A 22,323-nucleotide genomic window follows, 5' to 3' on the forward strand; every position below is an offset into this window, starting at 1 on the left:
CATAGGCATAGCTTGGTTAGCCTTGGTTCATCTTGATTGCAAATCCAGTTTAGTCTGGCTGTCTTGTTAGTTGTCACGTGGCTCTTTACGTGACCAGTCACGTGGTTGGTCACGTGATGCGGTGCGACCACGGCGGGAATGCGAGCAAGGCCAAACGGCGAGTTCGTGGCCAACGTAGCTTTCTCTACAATACTGAGCCCTACAATAAAATTTTTATTTTGTACTGAGCGCTTGTACTGTCCTTCCTTCGCCTGCGTCTCCGTTGGCGTGGTGCCACTCCAACTGCGCTTTTCTCTGTCTTGCTCATCGTCAGTGCCCAAAACATGGCAGCACTCACAGGGGACCAAGGAATTTCTGATGTCCCGGCAGTCGGGACGACGTTGCCGGGCTCCGCTTTGTGTTCTTCCAGAGCGCCGCCAGCCACATGGAACGAAGGAGACGGTGGCGACAGGACAGGGGCGACTGGTGACAGCGGCATTGGCGAGGAGAGCGGCCATATTGATTCGTCGAGTTCTGCTTGCGAAGCCACTAAGGTCGTCTTGGCCTGACTGATGCTGGAACTTGGGTCCGTGTGCTTCGGTTGACTGATTGCATCCGTGGCGCTGCAGTCCTGCTTTCCTCCTGTGCACGATAGGCTGTCCACTGCGAAATCATGAAACGCAGATGCCTCGTTGTAGTTATTGCGACGACTGCTTTCTTGGCGCGTATTTGAACTCTGCGGCCAACTATTACGATTATGGTAAACAACTCTGCGGCCAACTATTACGATTATAGTAAACAACTCTGCGGCCAACTATTTTGATTTCGGTCAAGTAGTGCACGTGCAATTACTAGCAGCTATGACGCGGTGTCACCGGGCTGCTCTTTATTATCGGTTTGCCTGGAGCATGTAACACGCTGTGGCACAAAATCTTCCTCGCCTATGCGTTTCGGGTGTCCTACGAAAGCATAGGGATCTTGGCGCAGGGCTCCAAGGTTTGAACTCGTGCTCAGGAGCTTAACGTTAATGCCAACGAGCCATTGAAACGAGTGCTTCGTTTTCTAGTGGCCATAGTGATGAAATGTACTATCTCGATCTCAGTGCGCTATAGATATACCAAACTGCTAGATCCTTCGTCAGGACAAGTCACTACAGCTTGAAAGGCTGAAAATATTGCGCGAAGCTAAACTGATCTATTTTCAAAACATGCGTAGAAGCCTCAAAGCACGAAGTTCTATTTGCCGAATAAAGCTGCCGACGCTGTTTCTCAGCAGAGTGAGAAGGAAGGAAGCCTAAAGCAGCTTTTTCAGGCACTCACACGCAAGATGGCCAGCATGTGCATAATTCCCTGTTAACGGTAATGAATAAAAATGCGACACATCTTGAGGGTAACTCCAACTATGTTCCCTTTAGACATATCTAAAAATGCCATTCCTGCTCTACGGTCCCCATGTCCGAGCACTCGGAACCAACCGTGCCGCTCACCCTGTTCAACTGGTTTCAGGAAGCATGAACTGTCGGCGGTGGTCGCAGTGCAGACGCTTGACGTGCGCCTGCGGCGGTGGTCCTTGGAGTGGCGCCTCTTTCGGGGAGCGGCCTTCTTCCGGTTTGCTTTGGCCACCGCAGGACGTCCTCCGCCTACAGCCTGCTGAGAACCCTGCTGGACAGTCTCCTGGTCATTCGGGCCAGCGACGTGCGGACGAAATTTGAAGCTGTCCATGCGGGATGACCGCGTCGCCGACCTGCGATTCTAAAAGGGTCTTCTTCTTCTGCCCAGTCTCGTGGAGAGAGTTTCAGATCCGTGGCGCTGTCCCGTGCTTTCTATTCTTCTCCAGTCGAAGGCAACGGCACGTAGCTACGCATTGCCCAGATTTTCAAATGAGTCAGCAGAGCGTAGCACCAGCACTGAGAACCTACTGGCTGCGAAGTGGACGCTGAAAGGGTGCGAAGAGCAGCGTTCCTCTTGACCAATTCATTGTCCTGATAACATTCGTATCAATTCAAGTCAAATAATTCATCTTAAGTAATTTAAGGGAGGCAATTAAGGATAGGGCAGTTAATCAATGTCAAAGGCTTGAGTCAGCGACATTTGTGGAGGTAGTTTCATTTAGCGATATATAGCAGCAAAGAATTTGAGGACGAGATGCATACGTGTGCTTTTAAGGCCACTTTTAATTTTTCGGGCACGTAGAATTTCTAGGTAGCACTGCTCTCCCAGTCCTTGATAGCCACGAAGCAAGTCTTGTGGTCTGGGAAGTGGCAAGAGATGTGCTCGCGGTGTTGGGCCGGTAGCGAATTCTGAAAGACGAGGTCGTTGTATGTGTTTTGAGAGGTCGGCGCAGCTGTGGGAGGAGTTATGAGAGGAAAAACTAGACTGTCACACGTGACATCACTCGGTCGGGACTAGTGTGCAGGGTGCATAGCCACGGTGCTTTCCGGTGACGTCAACAGTTACGTCGGTGTAAGTTGCCTCCTCCTTCTCCTTTCTCGTTGTTACCACCCTCCGGTTACTGCGGCCGTTATTACAACTACTCCGCCACCACTAGTGCCACCGCGATGCTAAACCCAGGCTAAATGATGCTAAACGCGGCCTATCTGCAGCGTGATTACATGCCTATCTTCGTAGTGAAGATGAAGACGCCGTATTGAACGGAAGTCTGTCGTGTCCTTGCTGGCTGCTTCTATTCGTTTCTTCTTCTAATGGTTCCGGCTTGTTCATCATTAGTTAGGCTGTTCTACGTGGGGGAGGGGGGTGTTGACCAAGGCTTATGTTAAGACGCAGTTCTTGTGTACCTGAGGGTACTTTTTGCCTCCTGAGGTAGAGGGTTCACAGCCTGGTTTGCCAGCTTGACAGCTCAAAGCCTGCCCCTAGAGCCCTTCCAAAAAATGGAATTAATGGAATTCCGGTGGCTCTCGTCAGAATCGGTGAGGGTGCGATCAAAATGAAAACCCCACAACTAATTAAACAGAAGCTATGATCATTGACTCCCCACTATCTGCAGATCTCTGAAGTGCGTCCATTTGGCCGTAGAAGCTTTGTCTGCATGTCCTCATATATTGCGTGTGTCGCAGACTTGCTTCAGTAAAAAAAAATCAGCTCACTGCCGGTGAAAGGAATCATTCCCGAACAGCTTGCATATGCCAGCTGTTCGGGAAGAGTATTGCGCGTAGTGTCGACCCAGTATCTTCCCCGCAGGAGGTTCTAGAAGAATTGTGCTTCTAGTCTATCGCTGCAGCAGAGAGGTAAACCGCTCGCGTGTTGCTACTGAGTCTGTAATAACAACTTTTGCTGACTCTTCCGGGGCTGGTGAACTAAATGTTTGGCCGATTGAATACCGTGTGGACACTCTGCAACCCCGCCCTCTTCAATGCACCAACTGCTGGTGGTTTGGGAATAGCGGCAACGCATGCAAGTCGGAGACCCGCTGCCGTTTATGTGGAGAAGGTTATTCTGCTGGTAGCTGCACCTCAGTGCAGCCTCATTGTTGCCTCTGGAGCAACAACCACTCAGCTGATGATTCTGATTCCGCAAAACGCAGTGAAGAGCGTAGCTTGTTAGATGTCATCAAAGAGAAGCGATGCTCAAGAGCCGAAGCATATGCTGTTCTTAACAGGAAAAAAAAGATCCTACGGTAGCCGTGTGCGCGCTTCTGTTGGGGACATTGACTCCAATTTGAATGCCTGAGTTGGGAGAAGTGTAGAAAAAGCCCTTAATATTGAGGTCGTGCGAATGCTGAACACTTTTTTTGAGGCGTTGGTTTAGCTTGTAGCAATTCAATCTTTGTCACCATCAACATGAGTTTGGCAGCAACGTCTGCATCTGTTTCAGCTTGTGCTAGCCGCTCAACATCACCTCCTGATGCTCCCCAGGTACCACCTAACATCTTTGTTCTTAGCAGTGCATGTCGCGCCGATATCTGCAGAATAGATGTCGAAATGTCGTTCCCTACGCAGAAGCGCCCTGCTTCCTCGTCGCCGTATAAATCTAGTTTCCCCCAGATGAAAGTTAAAAAAGGACCATCCAAACTTCTTCCCCAGATTGATATCCTCAAGTAAGCGGTTCCTGCCTCTTCAATTGGTCAATAATCCTGGCAGGTGTCAAACTGTTACATTGGAATTCCCGCTCCGTACTGTCTTCTCTTCCAGATCTAGAACTTCTTATTCACCATCATAATCCTGATGTTGTGCTTTTACAAGAAAAGTGGTTACCACCTTATAGATCATTTTCAATGATAAAGTTTCGAGTTTTCAGCTGTCTACACATATAGGGCATCACGAAGAAAATTCTTGTCCATGACGGTGAGCTTCTAGCGATCAAGATTTCAATTTTTCATTGTGCTATATTACAATTGTAATGTCTATTTTCCTTTAGGTGTATGCAGAACAGACTGTTTAACAGCTTGGTGACTGGCGCAAGCAGTGTAGTCATCGCAGGAGATTTTAATTCGCACCATAGTGACTGGTGAAGTCGTACTGATTCCTGCGGCCAGCCTCTCAGGTCGTGGCTGTCTGCAAACGCTGTACGCTGCTGCAATTCCAGAGAAATAACCTTTATGCGAGAGGTTGCTCACTTAGCGATTTACTTACCAATATCAGCAGGTAGGCTAGAGGTGACTCATTGGTCGACAGAGGACTCGGCTACATCTATAGACCATTTTCCCATAATTTTCACTATCCGGTTACCGCTGCTCAAAATTGCTGTGTAACCCATAAATTTGTCAACCGCAACATTTATACAAATTTGTTGTCCGCCTCACTTGCCTATATGGTTATTACAAGCCGAGTTGACAGTGCTGAGCAGATGGTTTTATTTTTGCAAAACGTAGCAGACCACTCAATATTCATGGTGCCCGCAGCATCCTCTAATAAAGAGCCGTCTCCGTGGTGGAGAAAAGAATGTAAGAAGGCCTGTCGTCGTAGAAAAGCGGCCTGGAAGAGGCTATCCTGCAACCTGAGTCCTGCTAATTGGTTAAATTACAAATTCTTCTCTGCATCTTCCAAAAGAACAATTGCAGAGGACAAGGAGTAGTATAGCCAAACTTTAAACACATATCATTCAAATCCTCGTAATCGAAAAACCGTGTGTAGCTCATAGAAGCCAGCAAGAGCTATTCCTTCCCTCACCTGACTACTTGAACTGTGTTATCCCCATAAAAGGCTCAGAAAACCCTGAAGCGTATTGCTCAGGGAATGGCGTTACGTTTCCAGACGCAGAAAAACGTCCCTTTGTGAACAATCTCTCACTCTTCTGATTATACCGAGGTTGACGTATAAGAGCTCCTCTCAGTCCTGGCAATGTTGCATCCTGCAGATCCTGGACAAGATAATGTCACTGTTGGTGTGATTAAAATTTTAGCCTAGGATTTTGTAAGCGACCCCTTAGATATTGTCAATGCTTCGTAGGAAAACGTATAAAATCCAAGCATTTGGAATAAACTGAAAATTATTTTACTGATGAAAGATGCAGGGAAGGATAGGTCTCGGATAATATTCGGCCGATTGCGCTAACTTCAAGTTTTGTCTAAATATTACAAAGAATAGCGCATAGTCGCTTCACAAAACATGTTCATGACAACTGTCTCAGGTCAGCTCAGATTGGCTTTCGTCGCGAACGCTCTATATGGTCCGCGCATGTGGATCAAGAGAGTAGTATCCGGCTCTCGCTATGCAGAAGGGAAGTTTCAGCCTTGGTAACTCCCGATGTAGCAAAGGCATATGGCAGTGTAGAACATTTTATTTTACTTAACACACTTACTCAGTTACATCCTCCAACCTGCATCTACGGGTGGATATCTTAATTTCTGAAGGACAGATACATTTACTCCATAGAGGGAACCCTATGTCCTAATACATATTATATATCAAGAGGTGTGCCGCAAGGATCGGTGCTATCCCGGCTGCGTTTTAATATTTTTGTCAGTCGCATCCTCATTCGTCCTGATATCGCAGTTTTTGTGTATGCAGAGGACGTAGCTTTTTTCGCCTCGGCCAGGGGTATCCACTCTCTTTTCCAGATTCGGCAGGGATATTTGGATGCTCTGGGAGTATGGCTGTACCGTATTAATTTATCCCTGAATGTTAACAAATACGGCGTATTGATATTTCCTCCAGGCATGACTTTGCACATATCTTTAGCTTATCGTTCTAACCAGTATCCACAAGTGGATTTCGGTAAATATCTAGGTGTTGCTTATTACCCAGCATTAGGTTGGAGCGTTCATGTAAAGAACAATGTGTTTAAAGGAGAACGCGCTCTAATTCGGCTGACATGAATCCCAAAAAAAAGTTTGGGATGCGCCACGGCTCATCCTTGTTCCAATACAAAGCCGATTTAAAACCTATACCTGAATTTTGTTGCTTTCTGTTCTCTGGTAGCGCAAACTACAAGATTCAACCCTTCATCTTTTTGGCAAGGCGCGCTCTACGTCTCTGCCTTGGCCTCCGAAAATCAGTTTCAAACGCCCTGCTTTATCTGGAAACCCGTATCCGTGATCTAAATTCCCGCTTTCAAATACTCACGGTGCGAACTTTCCTCAGGTCGTTGGACCCGGTGACTGATGTCAGCACTCCTATTTCTTTGTCTCAGCCGGCTTTATTCTTTTCTCAACATTGGCCACGGTGTCACATGCCACGAATTATGTTAACTCGGCACCTTTTAACACCGATTGGTGTTGATCTCAGTTCTGTGCAGTGGGTTGATGATACGCCGGCAGCAGTGGAATTCCATTTTGACCACGTCTTCCTACCTCATGCGAAACACACGCCCGCAATTATTTTAAACCTTCGTCTTTCTTATCACATAGAAGAATACCCCCATCACACTATGCTTTCTATCGATGCTTCCATCAGATGCCGAAAAGCTGCAGTTGACAGCTTTTCGTAGGATTTGGCATGGAGCTATTGTGTCTGCATCCAAGATTATATTACTATATTCTTAGCGAATTTTTTTGCTCTTGGAATAGCCCTGCAGAAAATTCCATGTCATGTGTCACACGTTATTATCCTGGCTGATTGTTTGTCAGTTTTAATCTCCCTTGAAACTTCACAAAAGGAGTTTTTGAGCCGTTTGCGGTGATGTTTTGTCCCATGCACTTAGAAGGAGGTCGGTTTTGTCTGGGTCCCTGGCCATGCAGGTATTCATTCAAATGAGGTGGCTGATTACTTAGCAAGGTCGGCTCTTGACGGGTCAGTGACACATCTCGTCCCGAATTCCATTTTGCTGGATATTTCCAGGTTTCAGTGATTCGAACACATATCATACAGGTTACGCGATCCCTTAGTAAATACCACTGATTATTAGCAATTAGCATATAATTGGAACGTCCGTTCCTCTAAAACCAGACTGTGTGAGGTATCAATGACGCGGTTGCGGTGCAGGCTTCCCAGTTTGAATTTGTATCTATGCAGATGTGGGTGGACACCTAGAAATCTTTGTGATTCATAAGTTGGTCTGTAGACCACTATCTCCTCTACTGTCCAAAGTTTGCACTTCGGAGAAATATTTACCTGGAAGTCCCTTTCTCCAGGTTAGGGCTCCCATTATCTCTACCAGTGTTATCGCTTTTTGCGAGCGCCAAAGGATTTGCATTCGGTTGAATTCATGGGATTCTTCATGATTACATAATTTCAAATGGTAGGTTGACTGGCAAAATTTTTTTAAAATGTTTCGAGCTGTTATTTTTTCACCAAAATGCTGCTTGTTATTTTACTTTACACATTAGTCTGTTGTTTTTCATCAATGCGTTTCTCAAAATTCATGCTTGGCGCTAATATTTTATCGTAATCTCCTATCGAAATTTCCTTGTTTATGCCACTACAACTTGGCCAATCCCGCCATGTGGGTGTGTGCCATCTTTTAAGAGGAAGACGAAGAAGAAGCTCGAGACCCCGCAAGTTCGAACACGCATGATGTTAAGATTTCTGCCAAATGATTGGTCATCTGAGTGAAGCGTATAAACCGAGCGACTTTAAACTTAACGAATCGGTCCGACCTGGTCGTGACTCAGAGGCTAAAGAACATCCGCCTTGGTGCAGAATCCAGCCTCTTTGAGAGCGGGAGGCATATATTTCGATTTTTGGCGGGTTCTGGCCTGATTCTGCAATGTCCAACTTCTAGTTTGTGTGTTAGACTTGAATAGTCACAGGCTGACGGGGATCCCGCTTGCTGTGGATTCCGGCTTGCTTGAGAGTTTGAGTTTGTAGCTTTTACTAGAAGCACCTACCGACAACTTTGTAATATAACTTTAAATAAACGGGTGCAGTGGAAGAAAGTGTAGTGTACTGAGGAGAACCTTTGGTTTCGGGCGGATTGAGTTGAGGGCTCAACTCATTTCACGATATAGACGATAGCTACTGCCCTCAGTCACCCCTGATGAAGGAGCGGAGTCGGCTTCGAAAAGTTGGATTAAAATTAGTTTTTGGTTGGAGATGTGCAGTCTATTATAAGTCTTTAAACCCAACCAGACAGTCAAATCGGTCAAAATGTTCAGTTTTCAAGAAAATCGGAGGACGCTCGCTTACACAAAGCGAAGACGACCACATAAGCAGCGTATAAACGCACAATTTTACCTTGTCGCCTCGCAAATGTTCTGTTTCATGATAAAAAATAATTTTTCTTAAGACCCTGCGCACTTACTGCGGAGACTAGACGCAATCAGCCGGGCCAAGATGTTTCAAAAATCCGCGATGAGTGCAAGCGAAGCAAATTAGAAGTCACCAAAGAATATCTTTTCAGTGAGGATCGAACGTTGTAGCTTCACAGATAGGTTAACAATATGCCCTAAGCAGTGGGTGTTACTATTATAATTACTTTTAAGAGAAAACTTCAACCGGGGCCTACATTCAGCAACGTAGGGAGAGAAAACGACGAGTCTCGGCTCTCTGTATCTTAGACGGTCTAGTAGAATAAAAGATGATTGATTCGTGCAACAATAAGAACATTGATGCGACAATGAGCACAAGAAGACTCGTTCTTTTACAAATAAGCAATGCAAGCTATCAAACTCTCGAGCCTCCAGAGGCACGAAGAACCGTTAAACAGGATGCACAGCACAAGAATCCTTCATTGCTGTTCTTGGGTGCCATCTTTGCTTTCTGGACGTGCGGATGAGGTCCGGCCGTTTCTCGCGGAGCGGACCTTTTCTCTCCCGAAGTTATCCCGATGGCGCCACCGGGGAAGACCGATCTCCGGTTAGCACCAGCCCGAAGAACGTTAAGTCTCTTCGCACTGTTCCGCTCCCTCTAGGTAACAAACACACAAACAACCGCACAAGGGGAAATAAAGGTGACGAGAGGCGGTAGACCTGAGTAAAGATCACACCAGTAAGAGTCGTTCGACGAAGACGGACTTTTGTAACACGCGTGGTAATGTTAATGATGAGCGCTAGTTATGGAGACAAAAGCACGTTTCAATTCCGTTGTTCATCGCCGATGCCACTCATTAAGAACTTCTGCGGTATTATTCCACGTTTCATAGCCGCGGAGAGTCCTAGATCCGCCTAATCCAGTGCGAGGGGAGGAGAAAACAAGGGCAGAGGTAAAAGCTGCGAAATTCTACTTTCGACTCCTCCCTCCTGAAGCCCCCGTGCAGCTGCCAGCCCATGGGTACCGCTACATTTCAGCACGGTGTAAGGTAATATGCATGGGCACTCACACGAAGTCGCAAGGCTGCGGCCACTTCGAAGAGAAGAAGGTGTTCCAGCCCGGCGGCTCGCTGCTGGGTGGGTGGTCATTAAGAGGGTCGTCTATCGTAAGCCTTCATTCACCAAGTGTGTCGACTGTTCTATGACTTTCGTTCCCGTATCTTCGCTGTTTCTTGCGTTTTTCTTTTCCCACCGAAGAACGACTGTATCTGTCCGTGCGCTCCTCCTTTGTTTTCTTATACGACCTGGCCATAGCGACGGAGAAGGCGTGCGTCTCCATGTCCTTTGTGTTCGCCTTTTGCACCTCCTGACTGCAGAAACTACGTCCTGACTGCATAAACCTTCGCCTTAGTAAATGGCGGGAATTCATAACGAGCTGCACAAACAAGAAACGTTCGCCAGGAGTGCTAACCAGGAGTGCTAACCCTCGCCCTCAGAGCGCGCCTCTTGCCCTCCCTCGCCCTCACCTCATCATGTCTTCTCCTTCTCGCCTTAATCTCTTCATGTCTTCCCTCCCTCACCCTTGTCCTTATGAATTTTCATGCGCCGATCCTCCCTCACTGCAGGAAATCGTCATTAGATGAGGACGCCCTCATGAGGGCTCGGCCTCGTGAGGATGGCTAGGTCTGATAGCTCTTGCTGTAAAATGAAGCTAACTGGACGAGGCTACCAGCAACTAGAAAGGTGAGGCTGGAGAGGAAAAAAACTGAACTGAAGACACATACCTTACGCGCACACGGAACGACATGTTTTTCGGAAAATGTACACAAAAGCCTCTCCCCCTTCCCCCGCCTCTCTCCCCACTCGAAAACAAATCTTATTTGCGTACCTGCTGTCATGTTAGAAGTGCACATATCTGTTCCAAATACGTCAAGAACTGCAAACCTGACGTAGCCGGTCCAAAAGGAGCCACCAAGTGCAACAAGCAGCGCTGAAATAAGACGTCCAAGCCGTCGAATGTACCAGGGCTGACAAGCGACTTTTCACAAAAATCTGATAGGAATAAGCTACAAAAGCTTGATTATCGTTTTTACGAAAACGTAGGATTCCTATGGCTAATGCTTCCCAGAAGAGTAGGAGCCGTATGGTGCAGCGGGAATATAATTTTTCGCGTTCTCCTAGGTTGCACTGTGCCCTGTGGCACAGAGAAGTACTGTGTGATGCGAGCATCCACCAGGCCGTTCGAGAGGCAAACTTCGAAAACCACTTAACCCGAGGATCGCGGCCCAACTTGGCTTTGGTTATCGTAGATTGCTCTGCGCCCTCTGGCCCAGACGGTGAGTATGCGTTAGTATAAGAATAAGACTTCGAAGAAGAGGCAAGCACTGCAGACCCTATATGCTAAGTGGCTTTTCCAGAGCTCCATCACGCCGTCCTAGAAGCAACAGCTGATTGGCAAACCGTCGGTGCGAAAAAATCCCGTGATGCGGCCGTGATTTAACCGAAGCGTATGAAGAAGCCTCTCTTCAGGAGCAGGCGAGCACGTTGTCTTGTAGTCGTTGCTGGAAGCGCCTTCAACCGACACAAGTGAGGCAAAGTCACATGAACTCGAGGATTCACAACATATAGTTAAGCTACTCGTTTCACTGGCGCCTCTTGAGAACTACGGCTTGTTGCAGCATCGCTCTTCCAAACGGAAGGAAAGCTTCAGCTGATGCATTTTACGCTTGAAGCGCTGATGTCCCTATTGATCCAATTCTGGAAGAGTGCGTCATCTCTATCGTACTTACAATGTGAACAATAAATGTTTAGTGAGCTTTTCAGTATGAAGGCGAAAGTGTTCTATTTTTATTGGCAACCACTGAAACATCGGAAGGTAGAATGACGATACAAGCATCTTCGATACTCCCATGTCTGGCGATTGTCCGTGGTCAACTTTTCGCAGCATTTTGGCGCAGCAGTTCAGCTCGCGCAATGAAATCTACAGCGTACATTGGAATGTTGTTTCTGCCACAACGATGAGCCGATTTCCTCGCTTTTTCTGTCACCGAGTGGCAGAATGGCTGCAGCTATATCGTCTGTCAAGCTACGAACCTCGGAAGAAAGACGACTCGCCGGTCCAACAGCCCTGGCATCATCTCTTCCTAATCCCTCCCTTTTTACTCTGCGCTACCGCCTGAGCGAGCGCCACAGGCCAAACACTGGCGCACAGCGGCCTCAAGATCTGGGACACACTTCTTTTTTGAGTAACGAGCATACTTGAAATACACGATACTCAATTTTTTTTCCATTGCGATACTCGCATAATTGTATTTTTGACTAACGACACAATACAGATACACAAAATCTATTGGAAGGTATCTATCTATCCCGCAATCTATCCCGAAAATCTATCCCGCAATGAAATCTGTAGCGTACATTGGGGTTCAACCGTGGTGATGTAGCGGACAGATTTGTCGGCAACGTAACATAACATAATGTAATGTATAGCGTTGTTTAGTTTATGGGGGTTTAACGTCCCAAAGCCACTCAGGCTAAGGAGCGCCGTAGTGAGGGGTTGCGGAAATTTCGACCATTTGTGGTCTTTAGCAGGCACAGACATCGCACAGTACACGGGCCTCTAGAATTCCTCCACCATCGAAATTCGACCGCCAAGGCCGAGATCGAACTCACTTGCGTCGGTTCAGCAGCAGAGCACCATAACCACTGAGCCATAGTGTCATGTGTCATGTCCCAAACACTGTGTTCGGCAGGAAGGTGTAGCAGTGCTGAGTTGAGGCGTTTAGTGAGGCCAGTGATCTAAACTTAGGATGTGGTCAGATTAGGTGGGACACGAACGGAGAATGTCACCAACAACTTTTGACATTGTAGCTGGGTAATTGTCGCGTAGCCCAACGGTGAATGATAACGTGTTCATACAAAAAATCTTCAAATTCGGTACCGCAACTTGTGGCTAACGCTAACGGGCGGACTATAGAGACCCTGACCGCATATTAACTGGCAACTGCGATCCGCTTGTCATCTCTGCACGACGCCGGGAAATGACCCTGCATATCGTGAACGCTGCGATGAAAGATTAAGGGGGAATATGAATAGGTTAAACGGGACCAATATGCTGCGCATACGCGGCTTTTCCCTACACTGATAGAGGTCTCTGGAGCAAGCAGTACGGTGCTGTAGGATCTGGGATTAGAAATAGCAGTGTATGAAGTCGCAGGCGCGCAACTCTAAGTTGGCTGGTGGTCGTCACATCATGAAATCTCCTCAGGACAGCCGAACAGAACTGTTGGCGAACCGCAAGGAGCAACTCTGCTTTGTCAGAGTGGTGAGTGCGGCGATACACAGTGCCATTCTCGAAGAACAAGTAATCGTAGGCAAGCATCAAATGCTTTTTTAAATCCAATGGAACTGAACCAAAACGAAGAGTCGAACCCTCTCTTTAGTTTAACAATCGAACGAACCTATCACAGACAGAACAACGGGTCTTTAGGAGAATGAAGTGCGTTGTCCATTTCATATGCAAGAAGAAAATGCAATGACTACCATCAGTATTCTTGCTCCTCAAAAATTGGCGCACAACATATCCCCCTACGCTTAGCAAACCGTCAGGTGGAGACAACGTGGTCGAGGTGGCTCGTCCACAGAGTCTAATAAAGAGCCACTTGCGATACCCTGACAGCCTACTTTGTCCGAGCTAGAGCGGCTTTGAAGAGAGCATGTAATTTTAAAAATAATACCCAGAGAATGCTTCGTCCCCATTTACAACGATCAGTGGACGAGTCTCAAACCAGAGCGGTGAAGACATCTTTTGTTGCACATATATTACCTCCCCACACCGTACAAACATGATTGCCATTCTTATCAGGCCCGAACAGTGTTTCCACAGAAGACGTAGCAGTTTCAGTGCAGAATAATTGTTTTCGCGTTGAAACGTCAGCCGTGTAAATTCGCCGAAAATCCACTACAGTAAACGAAGACTGCTGCTCAGGCACATTGATAGCGTTCTTAATAAAAAATCATGCAACGTTTGCAGAGGTTCTTCCGAAGAAGGGCTTCAGAAAAAGGCAATATTAGGACGAGAACGTGTGCTTGGCTTGATGTAACCTGCCCCAAGAAGCTATGCTGGGTGAAAGGTATGAAAAAATTACGCGAAAGCACCAGAAATGCACTAACACAGCTACGGGATACCATATGTGACCATGAGATCATTCCTAATGCTCAACATAGCGAGTTTTCTGAATAAAAGGCCCAAAGTTATCACATTTAAACATTCCGACATTCAGTAGCATAGGGCGGAGCATCGTTTAACTAAAAAACGAGGACAAACCACATATGATGTTAATCGGACGTATACGTATACGTCAAATCAACCCCCCTCACTTCCCTACCCCGAACAGGCGCAGGAATATCCAATATATTGTTACGGGGATGTTACGGCGGTAAGTCTATATGGCGGCTGCTCTGAGAAGGCCAGCACTCAGCTCAGAACCGAGCGCCCAGCTACCAACTGTCAACGTCGTCGTCGTTCCGCGCACCGCCACTTCTTCGTTCATGATTCGTCCACTTGTAACACTATCCCCCTCGGCTGAAGGCAACGTCCCGGTGCGTGTTAGGCGTGCGATGTCGATGGTGGGTGATAGGGCTTGAGGCGAGCTACATGAACGACTTCGGACTTCAGTGGTGCGGACGTCGACTTTGGGTGCAGCGGCATGATTTCATACGTTACGTCGGTCACTGCCCGTAATACACGATAAGGACCTGTGTATAGCGGCAGAAGTTTTTCACATAAACCCACACGACGGGATGGGAGCCACAGCAGGACGACAGATCCGGCAGCGTATCGCACATCACGGTGCAGGCCATCGTAGCGGTGTTTTTGAGCCTCTTGGGAGGCGGAGAGCTTGTGTCGAGCAACCTGGCGGGCGGCGTCTGCTCGGGCGATAGCGTCACGCGCATATGTAGTGACAGGGCCAGCTGTGGGCAGCAGAGTGTCGAAGGGCAGTAAGGGGTCTCGTCCAAAGAGAAGATAGAAGGGCGAGTAACCAGCGGTATCATGGCGCGAAGAGTTGTAGGCGAAGGTGACAAAAGGCAAGCTTATGTCCCAGTCCCGGTGGTCGTCGGATACGTACATGGCGAGCATGTCTGTCAGCGTGCGGTTGAGACGCTCCGTAAGGCCGTTCGTCTGAGGATGATAAGCAGTGGTGAACTTGTGACGAACGGAGCACGAACGAAGGATTTCGTCAACAACTCGGGAAAGGAAGCAGCGGCCACGGTCGGTAAGGAGTTGACGGGGAGCGCCATGGTGTAATATGACGTCGTGCAGAAGGAAGTCAGCGATGTCAGTGGCGCAGCTGGTTGGAATGGCACGAGTGATCACGTACCGCGTGGCATAATCGGTGGCGACGGCAATCCACTTGTTCCCCGTGGAGGACTCCGGGAAGGGCCCAAGTAAATCTAGCCCATCACGAGAAAACGGGTCGGTCGGGATGGGGATCGGCTGCAGGTGTCCAGACGGCAGGACAGCGGGCTTCTTTCGGCGCTGACAGACGTCGCAAGCGGCGACGTAGCGTTGGACGGAGCGGTACAGACCAGGCCAGAAGAAACGCCGGCGCACGCGGTCGTACGTACGGGAGACACCAAGATGACCAGCCGTAGGTGCGTCATGTAGTTGTTCGAGGATAGTGGACCGTAGGTGGCGGGGAACAACGAGCAAGTGCTCAGCGCCATCAGGTCGCATGTTGCGGCGGTACAGCGTGTTCCCGTCCAGCAAAAACCGGGCCAGAGAAGTGTCGCGGCGGTCGGTGCTGAGGCGGTCGATGAGAGAGGTGAGGGTGGGGTCCAAGCGCTGTTCGTCGGCAATGTGAGAGAGGTCGGAGATGGAGAGGACACAGGCATCCGACTCACAGTCTGTAGAAGGAGGATCGACGGGATAGCGGGACAGGCAGTCTGCATCTTGATGGAGGCGACCGGACTTGTGAACCACGGAAAAGGTGTATTCTTGCAATCGCAATGCCCACCGGCCAAGACGGCCAGTAGGGTCCTTGAGAGATGAGAGCCAACACAGGGCGTGGTGGTCGGTTAAAACAGTGAATGGGCGGCCGAACAAGTATGTGCAGAATTTTCCAATGGCCCAAACAAGAGCCAGGCACTCGCGTTCTGTGATGGAGTAATTCTTCTCGGCGGAAGAAAGAAGACGGCTGGCGTACGCAATCACGCAGTGCTGGCCGCGTTGTCGCTGAGCAAGGATGGCGCCAATTCCGTGACCACTGGCATCGGTGCGAAGTTCAGTCGGGGCAGACGGGTTGAAATGGGCCAATACAGGAGGGTTGGTGAGGACGGCGATAAGGCTGGAGAATGCAGTAGCCTGCTCTGGGCCCCAGGAAAAAGGAACGCCTTTCTGCAACAGATTGGTGAGAGGGCGAGCGACGGCTGCGAAGTTCGGGACGAACCGGCGAAAGTAGGAACAGAGACCGATGAAGCTGCGGACATCACTGGGCGAGCGGGGACAGGGAAAAGCACTGACGGCACGATCTTTATCAGGGTCAGGTTGTATGCCACTCGCATTCACCAAATGGCCGAGGACTTTGAGTTCGCGGCGGCCGAAAGTACATTTTTTTTAGTTGAGTTGAAGACCTGCGCGGCGGAAAAGTGCCAAGATGGACGAAAGGCGAAGCAGGTGGGTTTCAAAAGAGGGCGAGAAAACCATTACATCATCTAAGTAACAAAGGCAGGTCGTCCACTTGAAGCCCCGGAGTAACGAGTCCATCATCCGTTCAAATGTGGCAGGGGCGGTACAAAGGCCGAAGGGCATGACCTTAAAATGGTAAAGGCCATCAGGGGTGACGAAAGCTGTTTTCTCGCGGTCTCTTGCGTCAACAGAGATTTGTCAATACCCGCTACGAAGGTCGATGGAAGAAAAGTAGCGGGCGCCATGTAAACAGTCCAGGGCATCATCTATGCGCGGAAGGGGATAGACGTCTTTCTTCGTGACCTTGTTGAGATGTCGATAGTCGACGCAAAACCGCCAAGTTTGGTCTTTCTTTTTCCCGAGCACGACAGGAGATGCCCAAGGGCTGTTTGAAGGCTCGATGATATCGTTGGCCAACATCTTGTCCACCTCCCGCTGGATGATCTGGCGCTCTGGTAGCGACACACGATAAGGCCTCCGGTGTATAGGTCTGGCATCGCCGGTGTCAATGCGGTGAGTCACTACCGACGTTTGACCCAGAGGAGCAGAAGCGAAGTCAAAAATGTCGGAGTAGGACACCAAAAGGTTGTGAAGATCCTGTGCATGCTCGGGGCTCAGGTCAGAAGCAATCATCGCAGAAATGGATTGCGGAACGTTGGCCGGGATGTCGGCCGCTTGAGAGACAGTAGAAGGCGGTCCAGGTGAGAGAGCAGTGACGGTACAGTCGGTGAGAGAAGACAAAGTAGCAAGTGATATGCCTGCAGGAAGAACTTGTGGTGACAAGCTGAAGTTGAGGACAGGAAGGGAGGTGCTATTCTTTGTGACGGTCACGATGAGGTGCGGAAGAACAACATTGCGGGATAGAACGACATCGGCGAGTGGACAGGCAAGATAATCCCCATCAGGAACCGCAGGAAATGGGGACATAGGCAGATAAACGGTAGAGTCGGGGGGGCAGGCGAGCGTACTCGGAGGAGCGAAGGCGGGGCGTGGAGCTTGAGGGTGTGTCGGCTGAGCTGAGAGGCAGGTCCAATCGTAGAAGGCCGCTGGAGCAGTCGATAAGGGCAGAGTGAGCGGTTAGAAAGTCTAGACCAAGGATCACATTGTGAGGGCAGTGTTCGAGGACGGTGAACAAAACTGGGATGTGACGATCGGCAAGAGTGACGCGGGCAGTGCACAGGCCAGTGACGGCAGCAGTGCTGCCATCGGCAACGCGAACGGTGGGCGAAGCGGCAGGGGTCTGAACTTTTTTGAGGCGACGGCAAAAGGATGAGCTAAGAACCGAGACTTGGGCACCAGTGTCAATGAGGGCAGAGCAGGAACACCGTCCACAAAAACGTCGAGCAGATTACAGGGCGAAGGCTGGGTCAGTAGAGGATTTTCAGGTCGGGGCACCAATGCAGCATCACCTCCGGGAGCTGCACTGGCTAGTTTTCCGCGAAGCGGCCTGCAGAGGACGGTGAGTAACTGCGGTGCGGAAGAGGTGAGCGGGAACGGTGGGCCGTTGGGGAGGGAGAGCGGCTGGTTCTACGAGGAGGCGGTGTGGACTCGGCGCTGGGTGGGTCATTCCGAGGCGTGAAGCGGCGGGGTCCATAGTCATAACGGCGGTCGATGTAGGGCAAAGGTCGGGGAGGTGCGGACCAACGGCTGCGGCAGTGGCGGGAGATGTGGCCTACGCGCGAGCACGTAAAGCAGATCGGCCGGTCGTCAGGGGTACGCCACCAATCCGGATTGCGATGCCTTGTGTAACGTGGGACGAAGGTGTTGCGGGCCGTAGCAGTAGCGACCACGGGAGAGATGGGGCTCGCACTCCGAGGTTCGACGGGACGATGGCTGGAGGGCATGCCCAAGTTGGCGACCTCCTGGCGGACGACAGCTTGAATAAGGGATATTGTGGCCAGGGTGTTGTCCGACAAGGGCGCGTTGGGTGTAACAGGAGCCAGCGCCTCCAGTTCACGGCGCACGATGCGAGTCACGTTGTCGGGGTTGGAAGGCTGCCTTAGTGTCGGCAGATCCTCGCACGTGGAACTGGCAGCTGTGTTAGGCAGGCGGTCGAAGCGGTGTGCAATGCGCCGGTGCTTGGCCTGCTCGAAGCGTCGACACACCTGCAGAACGGAGTCAACCGTAGAGCAGTCCCGGCATAGAAGAAGGTGGAAGGCATCGTCGGCAATGCCTTTAAGAATGTGGCCTACTTTATCGTCTTCGGTCATGTTGGGATCGACCTTTCGGCACAGTGCCAAGACGTCCTGAATGTATGTAATATATGATTCAGTGGCCGTTTGGGCGTGAGCTGCAAGTTCTTTTTTGGCAGCAAGCTGACGGCCAACTGGTTTTCCAAACAGGTCGCGGAGCTTTTGCTTGCAGACATCCCACGTGGCAATCTCTTCTTCGTGGGTTTCGAACCAGACGCGTGCGGTGCCGGCGAGATAAAATATTACATTGGCCAGCATCAGCGTGGCGTCCCACCTGTTGTGCTGGCTAACACGCTCATAAAGCGAGAGCCAGTCCTCGACGTCCACGCCATCTGTACCGCAGAATGTGCCCGGGTCGCGAGGGTGGGCTACGACGACAGTTGGCGTGGCAGGCGCAGACGGAGGGGCCGGGTCGGTAGTCATCTCGCCGGTTCGGCCCGTCGTCTCGTCGGCTCGAACCCGCGACCTCCACCAAAAGATGTTACGGGGATGTTACGGCGGTAAGTCTATATGGCGGCTGCTCTGAGAAGGCCAGCACTCAGCTCAGAACCAAGCGCCCAGCTAGCAACTGTCAACGTCGTCGTCGTTCCGCGCACCGCCACTTCTTCGTTCATGATTCGTCCACTTGTAACAATATATATATATATATATATATATATATATCCCACCGGCGGCATGGTTGTTTTTTCTGTTAATTTATAAGTAATTTTCTTTAAGCGATAGATTAATCTAAGTATTATTATCCCACTGATTAGCAATACACATTAAAAAAAATTAACACTCCCCTATGCGCCTGGGTTTCGGTGACTGTTGGCTCCCTTCATAAGTTTATATATATATATATATATATATATATATATATATATATATATATATATATACATATACATATATATATATATATATATATATATATATATATATTTATATATTTATATATATATATATATAAACTTATATATATCTATATATATATATATATAAACTTATATATATATAAACTTAAACTTAACCTTTCGCCAACCTATGAAGGGAGCGCGAACAGTCACCGAAACCAAGGTGCATAGGGGAACGTTATTTTTTTAATGTGTTGTGCTTTTCAGTCGGATAATATTACTTAGATTAATAAATCGCTTAAAGAAAATTATTTACAAAGCAGCAGAAAAATAACTATGCCGACGGTGGGATCCGAACCCACGACCTCCGAATATCGCGTCCGGTGCTCTTACCAACTGAGCTACTGCGACGGTTGTCCAATCTGCTGCTCTCGTGGGTATTTATGTTTATTTGGTGTACGCGAACCTTGAGAGTGTCCACCAGCGCCACCCTCGACCATAGCGGCGGATGTAGCAAGTCCTGTAATACCGCGAGCGTGACGTGGAACGTTAACTAACGGCGAGGGCGGAAACTGTGCGAGAGCCCTCTTAAGCAACCTGTGGCATCAAGACTGCCATAACCGAGTACCTCGCTAAGCTATTAGCAGACAAGGTAAAGTAAATGAGGGGCCCGTTTGACAAACTTATGAAGGGAGCCAACAGTCACCGAAACCAAGGTGCATAGGGGAACGTTATTTTTTTTTTGATGTGTCGTGCTTATCAGTGGGATAATAGTACTTAGATTAATAAATAGCTTAAAGAAAATTACTTATAAAGCAGCAGAAAAAACAACCATGCCGCCGGTGGGATCCGAACCCACGACCTCCGAATATCGCGTCCGGTGCTCTTACCAACTGAGCTACTGCGACGGTTGTCCAATCTGCTGCTCTCGTGGGTATTTATGTTTATTTGGTGTACGCGAACCTTGAGAGTGTTCACCAGCGCCACCCTCGACCATAGCGGCGGACGTAGCACGTCCTATAGTACAGCGAGCGTGACGTAGAACGTCATCCAACGGCGAGGGCGGAAACAGTGCGAGAGCCCTCTTATGCTACCTATGGCATCAAGACTGCCAGAACCGAGACCCTCGTTAAGCTATATATATATATATATATATATATATATATATATATATATATATATATATATATATATATATATATACGAACGTAGGTTGCTTTGGCTCCGCAGAATGAAGATCTAAGAGAAGGGAGCACTTCTACAGAGACACAATTATTATCAACGTTTCGACCGCGGTGCGGTCTTCAGGACTGTAGTGGTCTAACGTCAGATGGACGTTTTAATTTTGTGAACTTCAGAGGAGGGAGAAAGGAATGTAACAAGCACATAGCAACAACAGTTCAAAAAATTGAACAAAAAATAAATAAAACAAAGATATGGGTTGCGGGGAGCTGACAGGGACAATATTCGGGGAGGATGCAAAAAATAGAAAGAAAAAAGGGGAAAAACTAGTATAGTAAGGAAGGATGGGGTACAAAAGGAGATGGCGAAACGAGAGAAAGGGAGAGGAAGACGGTGCGGGGGACATGGGCAGCGCGGCAGCCACAGGCGTACGAAAGCAAAACGTGCAAACAAAACACACAAACGAAATGCACAAACACAAAGGGCGCCACTGCAGATGCGTGGCCAAAGAGGCGCCGCTACGCAAATGACACTGGCAGCGACAAACAGGCCAAACCAGGCGCCTTTTGGGGGTCTCACTAATTTCCGATGAGCCGAGGGCTAGAACGTTAAGGAAGGAGTTGGCTACGTTAACGAGCTCATGTGTAAGAACTTACTCAGGGGGTCTGGGTTTCACTGAACGGTGTACCCCTCTCCCTGGGCGGGTCGTTCAACCGACTTCGCCGGTAATACTTGTTCGTAGAGGAGGAGGGCTCGGCTAGCTGTGTACAAAGATTTGAAATTGTCAGGAAATGTAAGGAAAGAACGTCAAAGCTTATCAATACTGCACGAGGCAGGATAGTGTAAGTAAGGAGGGGTATGATTGCCTGGGATATACATTAGGAGTTATAAAGGGTATATCTGAGTTACCCAATTAACGAGAAGAGTAGTATCATTTTCTTTGGAGGTCGTGAATAAAAGAAAGGGTACCAGGCTTTTCGTTAAGACTTTCTTGAATAGTATTAAACTTGTGGATAAAATAGGATTCAAGTTGTTCATGTTCTCGCCTGTTTTTGAAGCCCCCTTGAATAATTGTTACTTTTAGTTGGTCAAATGGGTGTCCTTCTGCGTTTACATGCTTGGATAGGGGAAGGTTTGGGAGAGACTTGGTGTGTGCGCGGCGATTGTTAAATCGAATGCGGAATGCAGTGTTTGTCTGTCCTATGTATTGCTGGTTACACGCAGTGTATTCAAGAAGGTAAATGATGTTAGATGAGTAGCAGTCAAAGTTAACGTTGATTGAATGCTGGAAAACTGACCTCGTACTAGTTTCGGAACACGTAGTCTGCATGTGCTTGCAAACTTTGCAGCGACCTTTACCACAGGGCTGGCATCCATATTTTGGGGTATCGTGTTCCTTGGAGAGGCCCTGAACAGAGAGGTTCGTCGTGCCGTCTACGAGACACTTGCTGTGCATGTTGACCAGCAGATTGTAGTGTCGCAGGAAATCATCTCCGAGGATTGGGTAACGTACGTCCGAGACGAGGAAAACCCATCGGAATACACGCCGGAGGCCCAAATTGAGTGTGAGAGCATGTTCGCCGTACATAGCGATGGGGTTGAGGTTTGCGGCTTGTAGCGATGGGCCAGTGCGGTGAGAAAGTGAAGACGTAATGCTGCAGGGGAGGACGCTCAGCTCTGCTCCGGTGTCGACGAGAAAACGGAGGCCCGAGATGTGGTCGCGAATGAATAATAAGTGGCTGCTCTCCGAGGTGACACCACTTGCCGCTTCTAGTCGTGTCGTGGGAAGTTTCCCTGGATGCGACAGGGAGGGGTACACCGACGCGCAGCTTCACCAAAGGTGCGGTGATACCAGCACTCGCTG

This window comes from Amblyomma americanum, chromosome 3 (assembly GCF_052857255.1).
Source record: "Amblyomma americanum isolate KBUSLIRL-KWMA chromosome 3, ASM5285725v1, whole genome shotgun sequence".
NCBI lineage: Eukaryota > Metazoa > Arthropoda > Arachnida > Ixodida > Ixodidae > Amblyomma > Amblyomma americanum.